Source organism: Myzus persicae, unplaced genomic scaffold, assembly GCF_001856785.1.
Source record: "Myzus persicae strain clone G006 unplaced genomic scaffold, MPER_G0061.0, whole genome shotgun sequence".
NCBI classification, from domain to species: Eukaryota; Metazoa; Arthropoda; class Insecta; order Hemiptera; family Aphididae; genus Myzus; species Myzus persicae.
The window spans coordinates 201,152-212,405 of NW_019100691.1; positions in this window are offsets into that span (position 1 = coordinate 201,152).

Consider the following 11,254-nt stretch of genomic DNA (forward strand, 5'->3'; position numbering starts at 1 on the left):
AAAATTATTGGAGGGAATTCGAGGGTATATAGTTATGGTGGGTTTACATTTATACTCGAGTTCCCTCCAATAATTTTGGAGGGAACTCGTCCAAGCAACAGGTAAAGAACCATTATCTCCGGAGAAGAATTCACATATTGTATATATACAGTCATTGAAACCTATAGTGTTGTGAACTGTGAAAAAAAGTGGGACATGTACAATATTTTGTTATATTATTATTAATTATATATCTTTGATTACGGCTGTAAAATTAGAATTCTGTGGGGGGTATACATTTCGAAAAACATAAAAGTTTACCGGTTTAGCATAATATATAACTCACATTATTATGTGCGTTGTATTATGTAGCGCGTAAGCGATACCTACGTATTTGGAAGTAAAAAAATCGAACGCGTGAGAACCAAACGATATACAACAGCGGCGGCGTCGGTCGTCATTGTAATGATCGTGCCCATATTGTACTTGACCAAAAACCCGTATTGGGCTTAGCGTCGCGGTCGCCTTAAACGATTCCGTATTACGCGAGGGGGCAACGGGCAACGGCTGCATTTTTTATTGCTGTCGCGGCGGATCGCGAAATGAAAAACTCGCGCCCGTTCAATCGAAATTGTATACAATAAATAATAATATAATAACAATAATTAAACGGCGCCGCCTTCGCGGCGCGCGGAGGACGATGTACATTATTATTAAAGGAATGTCCCTGGAGCCACCACCACCACCACCACCACCACCACCAGTCGCCGCCGCCGCCGCCACCTGCTGGACAAAAGCTACATACGCGCGGATTCCCGTGTGAATCGGGGGCGCCGCCGATGATCGCGTCGGAATAGGCGGGCGAGTGAGACGACGGACTGCGGAGAGAGATGGCTGCTGCAGTCTCCGCCGCTCAAATATTGTAGCGCCGCATTCTCACACACACAAACGCAAACACTCTCTCTCTCACACACACACGCACGCACACACAAACACAAACAGACAGACAGACAGACACACACACACACACACACACACACACACACATCACAGACGAAAACTGACTCACACACAACCCTCCTTGTGCATGCGTGTATAGTGTTCTCACGGTGGTGGCCCGCCGCCGCGTCACCCCTCTTCTGTCGCACACACTCGCACGCACGCACATATACCCCCTTGTCCCTGGCGCAACCAGTTTTCTCCAAGGTTCGATGGTGGTGGCGGCGGCGGCGGCGTTTGCGGGGTGACTGCACCGAACTCGAAAATAACACTGGAGCAGAGCACAAAACGAGAGGAATAGAATAAAAATACACACACGCATACCTTTAGAAAATAATAATGTTTTTCTTTAAACAAACGGCGGCGCGGCGCGCTGGTGCCCTGCAATATACCACGACCACGACCACGGCGGCGCTATTCTTGTACGTGTTTTGCGTGTGAGACCTATCACAAAAGCGCGCGTTCACGTCGTCGTCGTCGTCGTCGAAGGGTCGGATCGCTCTCCGCCCTACCAACCGCCCGCCCGCCCGTCTGACTGTCTGTCACTGTCTCTTTCACTCCATAGCTTATACACACGACCCGACACAGCCGTCGTCGTAAGAACCGCAAAAAGAATTTCGGCTGCACCCTACTCCCTTCCGACGGTGCACCCCTCACCCATATTCTGGACCTAACCCTTCGACCGATCCCGCCGTCGTCGCGCGATCTATTTACGGTCACACAACTCCATTCCGCGGTACCTGTGAAGCCACCATCAGCTCCGGGAGATTGATAAAAACGCCTCCAAATAATCTTTTCTCTATATAAAATTATTTGAAAAATATTTTTCTAGTCTCCATAAAGTACTACCTACACCGCATAATTTCGATCGGTTTTCACATGATATTTTTTGAGTAATATATTATTTTCAGCAATACATTAATTGTATTTAAATTTATTATTTACATTTACATTCACCTGGTATTCGGACTTAACGAAATGCGGTGCTCTCGCGTATTATTGTTCAATATGTATTATACTATGAATTTGTATTTGTTTTATTTCTCTATAAAAAAAAAATTCGTGCAATTATATGAAAATTTCCTTTTATTAGTAAGTATGTGAACTAATACCGCACAAACATATTGTTTTTTTTTTAAATTTAATTTATATTGAGAAGTCGGCTTATAACTTTAGGTATATATTATATAATGTACTTATATTATATCTCTATACGATTACTTATACAAAATACAAATTGAAAATAATATAAGCTATAACATAAACATGACATATTATTATTCTACTACATATTGTAATTAGTACATTAAACGTTGTATATACTAGATAATAATGACAAAAATATGATAAAATGATCAAGGTGCTATTGTTATCATTATGGAATGAAAATAGAAGACGATTGAAGATAATTTAATAATGTTGGTTATAATAACATTAAGAACAGTAGTGGGCTCATGATGGTCTTATGTTCATCGAGGAAGTTGGAGATCATATTTTCTGGTTGAACTGCAGATAGTGATGCATTATTATTTATTAGCTATATTATTGGCGTATGATTGTTTATGTTTAGATTAAAGCTGGGAGCGGAGTCACTTCGTGCCCTTACTGCGAAGGTAGAGGTAGAACAATTATTATATCCGACCATTCTATGTTTTATACGTGTTGATATGAGGTTTTTGAAAAAGGGACATCGACACGAGGGGAACAGTGGCGGTAATTCTTGGTGTGATAGTAAGCCTGGCAATAAATGTACTGCGGTTGAAAGCATTATTTCTTTGGCAGTTTAATTTTTCTTTTCTTGTGAAGAACTCGTAAATCAATTCGAAATAATGGCAATTACAATTGTGTGATACGATGAACGATATTGACTGCAGCACGAATTGCATCTTGACCGTTGCCAGTTAAACTATCTTACGTCTTGAATACTTGTGAAGAGACCAAAATACATTTTTAAAGATATTTTCCATACAAAATTATTTTCATCATTTTGCAAAGGTAGACAATTTTATACCTCTCCGGAATTCAATATTATTGGTAGGTACATACTTTTTTGCGATACATTTTTTACGATCGTCAAACGTTCGGGCAAATAGTATAAGTAACGATTACAAGATGTCAAGATTATCGACGGTCTAAATGTGCTGCAGACACATATATTATACATACTACATATTATATACGATATATCATATAATATGTAAGTATGTAATATAGAGTTCGACTGTTGTAAAATGTGGTCGATGTTTATCCATACATCACAGGTATACTGCAACGACGACTGGGCATACCACACACTCTGCAATACACAAGGTCTACAGTCTAATGTGCGTATACAGCACTATTGAAAATTACTCTTTGGGTATATAGTCTGTTAATACATCGTACACGCTACAAAAAACAGTATAGATCACGGTTTTCGAAAACGTTTTTCGTTGTGTGAAAGTTTCGCTGCATTGACACCGGATAAGAAGTACGTGTACTTATGATACCTATTATAATGTCAGGGCTCGTGCATTCAACTGTGGAAAAAGTACGTTTATTTTTACAATAATCCGCGAGAACTGAACTCGAGATAAACCGCCAAGTCCGTTTACCACCTGTACAATAATATATATTTCTATTTTCTGCCACCACGAATTTCAATTTTTATATTTTGGTAACCCCTTATTGTAAGAATTGAAATATTACACTTAGGAAATGATTAAAAATAATCAAATTAATATGTATAATTAGTTAGTAAGTGATAATAATAATCTTTAAGTTGTACCTATATCCATAAAAGATTGATAAAAATATATAATAATAAAATGTATTAGACTAGTAAAAATAATAATTTGTGTAATTTAATGGTGTGCCTCATAGTATAATTTACTTGTATAGCTATAGCTGAATATTTAACCTGTTACTTATTTGATTTATATATTTTAACTTTTAACAAATCAATTAATATAAACTTCATTATATTATTACATATTTATACAGGTACTCCATTTGTTTTACCTATATAATTTATTTTTGTTACTTATGTACTTGATTTTTATATTTAATTATACATTATACAAGTTTCTATGAATACAATAAAAGAGTATTTATTTAATTCATAAGTATTACATGAATGTGTTTTTTTTTTAATATTTAATTAATAATCAATTACCTAATATTTTTTTTTTTAAGTCATTGCCAAATATCAATAACTTGACATGTTTTCATAATAAGGGGTCACCAAAGTATAAATACTGAAATTTGCGGTGACGGAAAGTGGAAGTGTATATATTTGTACTGTAGGCTGTAAACGGAAAGGTTGATTTTGGAGGAAGAGTGGATAACTCATAAAATATAAGCACCTACTCATATGACGAATATGGGGGGCTATTAATTATTATTGACTAAAAATAATCTAATAGTCAGAAGTATAGACTTGTATAAAATCATATAAAAATCTCGAGGTTAATTCCAATTTAAATTATCGACCCTTTGCTTAGACCCTCGGCCAACATTCGCGGCCTAATACCATGACCACATCATACCACAAGTGGGTCGGGAACCGCTGATGGTGAATCTATTATTGAAAATTCTAAAGTAAAATAGATTCTTCTAAACATAAAATTTGCCATGTTGTGTGTTTGTAAGGCCGAGACTACACATTCGGGTATGAATGTATGACATCTCCTAACGAAACATGTGTTCATCGTGCGTCATATTAATATAATATTTTTTATTTCCAATAATATTTCACACGAGTTGTATAACAGTTACAATATTGTGAAGACCATGACAATATTGAATGGCCACCAAACATGTAGATACCTAGGCTATAATATTATTTTTTGACGTAACTTTCCTTGAAATAATATCAAACCTGTGTCATCGTACGTATTGACATAAATGTTATAACTTATTCCATTATAAATTAATAAATACGTGACATAATTATGGAAAATATGCTATGTGGGTTAATTCATTTTGAGAAAAATAACGTAAAACGGTACTATGGATTTTTAATTTATTCAGTTTGAATAAATAGTTTTATTTTATAATAACGCACCAAATTTAGATACCTAAATTTTCTAAAAACAACAAAATTACTAAATAGAATATAAAAGTGAATGGTACCTCTCCAGCATTCCCCGCTATCAGACCACAAAGGAGCCAACTATAAAAAAGGATTGATGGCGATTATGCTCCTAATAGTTTTTCAAATACTTACTTATGTTTTTACAAATAATTCTATAAAGCTATAAAGGTAAATGATATTTTTATTTTAAAGTTCTTAATTAGAAAATCTATAAATAAGGAAGTCTGTAGATCACAAAATCCTTTAGATCACACATCGGACCGGTCCCTGCAATTACTTTAATGGAAAAACAATCGACTTTATATAAATAGGTTCTAGGTAGGTATAATGTAAATGTTATAAGATGAGTTTTACCTATATTTTAAATATGTTTCGAGTTTAGTTTCACATTACTCTAGAAAAATACAATGGATACAATTTAATATTTATTTATTATATCATTGTAAATATACTATAATAAATGATAATATAATAATAGTAAATAATTAGCAGATGTCAATTTTTTCAATAATCTTGAGCCCAAATTGTATTAAGGCTAATCTATAACAAATTTTATATTAATAATTGTGTACTATTTGGCATTCATTGTATCATAAATAATTCAATTTTCGTGCCTACCTACTTCGTAATTTCCTCAATTAATATTTCAATTAAATTTTTTGTTCTTTGTTGTACTGATTTATAGAGTTTAAATGTATTTCTATAGGTATTTAAACGTGTTATCTGCCTTAAAAATAAAATTAATTCTTGTTACTTATCACTTGTTGATTACAATTATTGTATCAAACACAATATCATGTCCTTTTAAAAACATCATTATATAGGTTTTTCTATTCGTTATTAGTTATCACTTACTTTATACGTTGTTGTAGACTTGGTTAAAAATGTTCAAACTTCAGATTAATAAATTCATATTTCTTTCTCTCTTCTCTCATTTCTCTGATCTTCCTTCAAATCATTTTAATAACTATCGAAAAACCGTTTGATATAATTTTGTTAAGTGTACTCGATATTGGGTAGTGTTGGATAGTAACTTGACACAAATTACAAATTACTATAACGAAATTACTTTTGCAGTAACGCTGCATTATATTTTAATTAAATTAACACAATTGTAAAAGTAATTTCTATGGAGTAACGTGTAATTTTCCAGGTTATTAAAGTACGTTATGAATGTAAAATGTACCTATTACAAAATCTAGGAGCTAGGATATTCGAGAAAAATTAAAAACCAATTCAATTTATTTACGATTAAACCTACTTTAATGAATGAAAAAATAATGTCTGGTAACGCGAATGTAATTAAAATTATAATATTTAATTTAATGAGTAAAGTAATTTTATTACTTTTCAAAAGTAATTTACCCAACACTGGATATTGCCATATTGGTGATTTATTATTATTCATAAATAAGTTAAAGTACTTACTAGTAACTATATACACAAATATGTAGCTATAATTTATCACATCAACCAAAAATAAAATGGTTCACGAAAATGTAGTTTTTTTTTTTATTGATTTTGAAATCTTACAATTTCTGCTTCAGCAACTAAGACCATTAGCATTACATTTCAACATTTGTATACACATTTACAAGAAAAAGAAAAAGAAGATTATCAAATAATTAAACAGTACAGTTTTAAAATACAATTTAGTTATTTATGAACAAAAAGGTGATTTGTTGTTTTAGTAGGTGTCAAATGATTTAATTTCAGTTTCCATATTGTTTCTTTCGTGAAGAAACTCTAGTACCAATGTTTTTATGTTTATGCCTGTATTTTTTTTAGAATACTTTTTGTAAATTGATGGACTGATTGTTATATAATTATAACCATTGAGAAACTGCTTCACATCATATTCATTCATAAGGGGATTTAAAGAGATAACAACGATTAAATTTTTATGTTTACGAATTATACTGTACAAAAAAAAATATTTTAATGATTACATTTTAAATGAAATGCTGTTGAATATGGTTCGGTAATATTTAAAGAAAGGCTAATTGTTTATCAACTGATTATTAGTGATCCCCGATATGATTTATGTGAACTACAATTTCCGGTCAAATACAAATAATAGTTATAGTATGATATTAGTCATTAATATATTGGTTATGAATTTACACCATATAATTATAGGATTTAAAATTTAAAATATTATAATGATTTAATATGTCGTTTTCGACTTTTGATATAAAACAGAATCGGTTGTCGAGCGAGACGCCTTTAAAGAGGAGATATTTGAACATCACGAACCATACAGCTGTTATACGTACCTATATAACGTTACAGTTTAAACGTTGAGTTTTTCTTCCAAAAATGTCGGCGGCCCTCACCAGTACGCTGGAATCTTATCATTTACGAATTATTGCTTTTGTAATAATAAAGAAAAACATAATTTATCAACGAAGCTATACAGAAACGAGTCAACTTTATCATTAACTATATAGGCCGTATTAGTAGATACAAAATACATAATATAATTTTATATCCAGCAGTATAAATTATACTGTGTAGTACGAGTACCTATACCTACATATACGACTTACAAGTGTCTCCTCGGAAACTAATCGGATGACGCAATTTACAGCTTATACAAACGCGGGACGCGCGTTTATATAAATATAATATTATGTACCTATTATTTTTTTTTAAATCCTCATTTTTCAAGTCATGGCCCCCCTAGCTCCGGTCCACGGGAAATGACAAAGTCTATTTTTAAGCTGGTTTCACGCCCACGCCGCAGCCGGACATTTTTCTATATAACCCTTAAAAGGGGCTGCGTGTACCTATTTTTAACTGCTAAATGCGTCGGGCGAAAGCTTCAAATAGCATAATATTTTATATAGGTACCTAATAAAATAATATAATATGCACGGGCGCGTGCACTGTAGTTTTCCCCGCTCATATGCGACTCACAGTCGTCGATGAAACACGGAAAATAACCAAATTCAATCTTGTCATATACATGACGCGCATCATCGGATGGGTATAAACACAGTACAATAGTCAATAGCATAGTATTACAATAAAATATACCTATAGTGACTATATTATACTGTTTTTCCCCTATATTATCATACATTCATCATATTATATCAGATGGTGTTCGGCTGCAGTACGCGGAAACGCCGTCGCATCAGTAGAAAATATTTAGAGGACACGGCGATTGATCGTTCCATATAAACTATAGTATTACATACAATATTATACACTGCACAAACACAATATCATATTATATTTGTAATTTGTGTGTGTGTGTGTGTGTGTGTGTGTGTGTGTGTGTGTGTGTGTGTGTGTGTGTGTGTGTGTGTGTGTGTGTGTGTGTGTGTGTGAGTGTGTAGTGCACGTGGGAAATGCGGTTATGTCAATTTGGTGTTTTGTACAACCGCTAATAATTTTGAACACGATATTTAATGAAATAATTTGTAAGTATATATATATAATATAATATATGTGCACCACACCGGGATATGTCGCACGCGGCGTAGTACATTTTTTCGCGACGAATAAATCGGATTGTTCAATTTATAACAGCGGTATACCGTATACATACGCTGTATGGCTGTAGTACGTATAATATCAAATCCAAAATAAATATAGATACACGCGTATCATCTGCAAGTCGATTCGCATGTCAACACTTCGTCAGTTGTATTGCATAACATTATTGTATTATACGAATTTTTTTAACGATTCAAGTTTGAAAGGAGTCGGTTCGTATTGTTTAATTTTTTAGTATGTACTTGCTGCATAATGAAAGTTGAACCTTAAAAAGTTTTTTTAGGACAATAGCATGGAACTGTAACCAACAACAATGCTTAGATTAAAATTTAAAATGTTTTTATGTAATACAGGGTAATTCAACCCTATTTGTTTCATAAAAAAATGAATTTTTGGAATTTTTGATAAACTTGAAAGTTGAAGATCATATTTTCAAATTCTTGAGATTTTTCGTACTACTTAAGGATTATTCTGCAGTGATACAAACTTCTATTTTTCCAATAAAAAATCTCCTTGTTTATTGTAAATTATTTAGTTGATACCTTTTCTAAAAATGTTGGAGTATCAAAATCAAAATTCGAAAGATTAATTTTTGAATTATCTAACTTTAGGTGCCTTCTGCTTCCCAAGGACAATCAGTCCAAGTCTAATGTATGCTAATGCATGATAGTAGGTTTAGAAGTTATGAGGTCTATAATAATTTAAACATTTTAGTAATTTCTAAAAATGGCCCATGTATAAATACTAGATCCGATATTGCATATACTTTGTATTATTTCCAAACCATTTTTAGAACTATTATCCTTAACATAAACATTTTAATATAACTGAAAAACTAACTATACTCGTTCGAATTTTGAATTATAAACTAAAGAATTACCTATTCACTGAATAATTTACAGTCTTATTGAAAAACAGAAGTTCGTGGTTGCACGATACTCCTCAAGTCTCATAACTGTATGGGTAGTATTCAAGAAATCATAAGAATTTGAAAATATGGTCCTTCAGTATGTAACTATGAAATTCAGATTTGGTATAAATTCATTTTTGAATGCAATAATAAGGGTGATTCAACAAGCATGCTTGTTGAATCACTCTGTATAATATCATATGCTATGAACACGTAAAAAGTGGTTTAGTATTTTTAACATTTTATGATAACTAATTTTATGTAGTTAGTAGTTACCTACCTATACCTATTATTATTATAAAAAAATTATTTTAAACTTTCTTTTCGCTTTTTATAATATTCCCGTAGGCGTGCGATTACTCAAAAAAGAACCACGTTTCGCTTTTATCAGTACAAACGAGACCTCCCTAGGTGTTTTCCTCTAAATAAGCGGCGTCAAACGATTGTGTCTGGAATCGCCGTTTGAAAAAATAAAATACGAAAATACCTAAGTAGACAAAAATTGATCGCGTTTATATATACCATAGGTACCTACTGATCTTTTAATATAATGAATCTTCGAGATTCGAGAATCAAGAAACGACTGCACTCTATGTAGCAGCGGCAGACGACAATAATAATGTTTCGAAAGGTCAAATTACAACGTCTTGTAGACATTTTTCTACTCTCCACTATGTGCGTATACATCATTTTAATATGTCTATATAATTGTTTATATATCTAAAGGTATATTTTAATTATAAGTATTTTTAACATGACACATTCGAACCTATATAATAATGTCTTTTTAATTATAACATTAAAATATTAAAGTTTTTATAATTTTTAAATTTGTATTCGTTTATTATATTTTAATATTTATTACGACGTAGGTATATAATATATAGGTAGTATTCGAGTTGACCTACAGATCATATTTTCTGTAACGGCTAACGCGTAAATTCCACCTGTTGTTCGCCTGTATTAACATATTATATATATATGTAGTATTAAAATATTTCTAAACGATGGTCCGGCCTATATTATAAAACACGTGGTTCGCGTTCATGTACTATCACCTATATATTATAATAAAAAACGATTACCCATTTGCGTATCTGCATACATTATTAAAACTCGACTGTGGCAAGTATATATTTTAATATATTTTAATATGTATATATCCAATATATTATTATATGTTAGTTATATAATATTTGAATATATGTCGTGTATATGTATAATATGTATTATATTATGTGTGCAGAGGTACCCTTCTAGAAATTCCAGATTCCCGAGAACGTTATTTTCGAATTTGTCCCACGGCCATTGTGAAAATTTCCGGCTTTCATCGCGGGTTTGTTGACCTCGAAGACGGCAGCGTCGGTTAAAGCCATGGGAAAATATTGATATTGCCCCCGTCCCTGTCGTGTTCGGAACGCTTTAATCCACTGCGCAGGTGCGTCTGAAGGGTATAGAAGGTCAGACAGCGGTGCGAAAAGACCGGAGGTTGTGCCCCGCTTCTTCATCCCCTTCGCCGTTCTATTCACCTATATTTAGGTATCATATTATATATATATCACATGTACCTAGTAATGTATATGTACAGGCGTATAGTGCCCGAACTTGTATACATTATATTATGCTAAAACAGAGTGTATGGTACAACAATCATCGTGTACTAATGTACTATATATTATCATAGTCGCGATTGAGCGATGCAATTTTCGAGCGCCAGTTGACTTCGAATAACGAACGGAAATGTAGGTACATAATGGATGGCCAAAACATAATATTTGACTCATCAT